We start from the raw sequence: 2,418 nt of genomic DNA on the forward strand, positions 1-2,418 counted from the left end.
TCAGTGCCCATGGTCTCAGGAGTTTACACACCCAAAGGATTGATCTTGATAGATCATCTCATAAAACATATTATGAAGGCTTACTAGAAAAAAGTTTTGTGAAAATTGAAAACTACATTGGTAATAAAAATAAATAAATAACAGGAAAGTTACACCAAGGCATTTTTTCCCATCACAACAATGCACCTGCCTTTCTTCAATAGTAGCAATTTCCTTAGAACACACTAATACGATACAGTCCTGATCTTGCCTCTTTACACTTATTGTTCCTCAAAACCGAAGAACATTTAAAAGGAATACTATCTGAGTCCCTCAAGAATGTCAAAGCTATTTTGACGTGGCATACATTGAAGAGCACAGAATTAATTGAGTAAGGGTTGTTGTCATTATTAAATGCCGTCAAATGTGTTCTGACCTGTACAGGGTTTCCAAAGAGCGGCTAGTGGTTTTGAACCACTGACCTTGAGGTTTAGCCATCCAATGCTTTGAAGAGATTAAAGCAGCACCCTTAAGAAGTGTATAGACCTACATAAAAGGTAGGTCAAAAAATCATAGTTTCATATTTCTATATTTTTTCTTTAATAAAGGCTTCTAGGATTATGTAGGAGTACTGTTATGGTGCTGTAGAATAAGCACTAGACTACTATATTAATTGCTAGTACTTCAAACATACCAGTCACTCCCTGGAAACCTTATACAGGGTCTCTATGAGTTGGAACCAATTCAATGACACTAACAACAAAAACACTAGTTTGTAGCAATACCATCTGATATACACACCTAATCTCATAGAGAATGTATTATAAATCACATTTTCTATAGCTGCTATCCAGTATGTGAGCTTATCTTTTTAATTAGTTTTTAGAGTTTTGGTTGTTTTTCACAATCAGAAATTTTCACTTCTAAACTTTAGAATCCCTCCTTTTAAAATCTGTTATGTATATCTTTATGAAATTTTCTAGACTGTTTTTAAGTTTCCTCTAAAATCTTTACTTTAAACATTGAGTTTCTATTTAATTTGTAATTTCTACTTTAATATGTTATGTGAGATAAAAATACTACTTTTTTTCTTTTCTTTATTCCACATGAAGAACCAAAAGTCCCAGTACCACTTACTTAAAAATCCACTATTTTTCTGCTGCTATGCAATGCCATGCATTGACATGTGGGGAAATTTCTTGGATTGGAAAGTAGGAACATTTCTTGGATTGTTAGTCTATTTAATTATCCCTGAACTCACAATGCTACAGTCTTAACTACTATAACAGTAAAAATGAAATTTCACTACCGATGAGTTCTGGTGTGACACTGTAAGATAAACACTAGACTGTAAAATCACATTAAACCACAAGCTAGGTGGTTCAAACCACCACTCGTCTGTCAGTTTGTCATACTGTGGTGGCTTGTGACTTGCTGTGATTCTGAAAGCTGTACCACTAGTATTTTAAAAACCAGCAGGCTCACCCTTGGTGAACAGGTTTCATATGAAGAAGTAAGGAATTACTTCAGAATATTTAGATACTAAAAACCTTGTGAATAGCAGACAAACACTGTCACATGTAGTGCCAGAAAATGAGCCTCTCAGGTTGGAAGGCACTCAAAATGCGACTGGGGAAGAGCTGCCTCCTCAAAGTAGAATTGACTGTGATGATGCAAATGGAGTAAAGCCCGTGGGGGGAAAAGCCCATGGGCCCTTCATTTGCTGATGGGACACAACTCAAAATGAAGAGAAACAGCTATGAACATCCACTGAAAGTTGGAACATGGAATGTAAGAAGTATGAATCTGGGAAAATTGGAAGTTGTTAAAAATGAAATGGGACGCATAAACATCAATATCTTAGGCATTAGTGAGCTGAAATGTACTGGTCTTGGCCACTTTGAATCTGACCACATGGTTTACTATGCCAGGAATGACAAAGTGAAGAGGAATGGTGTTGCATTCATCATCAAAAAGAACATATCCAGATCTGTCATCAGGTACAACGCTGTCTGTGATAGGACAATATCCATGCGCTCACAGGGAAGACCAATTAATACCACTATTATTCAAATTTATGCACCAACCACTAGAGCCAGTGAGGATGAAATAGAAAAATTCTACCAACTTCTTCAATCTGAAATTGATCAAACATGCAATCAGGATATATTGATCACTACTGGGTATTGGAATGCAAAGGTTGGGAGCAAAGAGAAAGGATCAAGAGTTGGAAAATATGGCCTTGGTGATAGAAACTATGCTGGAGAACGCATGATAGAATTCTGAAACATCAATGATTTGTTCATTTCAAATATCTTCTTTAGACAGTATAAGAGATGACTATACACATGCAACTCAACAGATGGAGTACATCAAAATCAAATTGACTACATCTGCAGAAAAGACGATGGAAAAGCTCCATATCATCAGTCAAAACAA

This window comes from Chrysochloris asiatica, unplaced genomic scaffold (assembly GCF_000296735.1).
Source record: "Chrysochloris asiatica unplaced genomic scaffold, ChrAsi1.0 scaffold00253, whole genome shotgun sequence".
NCBI lineage: Eukaryota > Metazoa > Chordata > Mammalia > Afrosoricida > Chrysochloridae > Chrysochloris > Chrysochloris asiatica.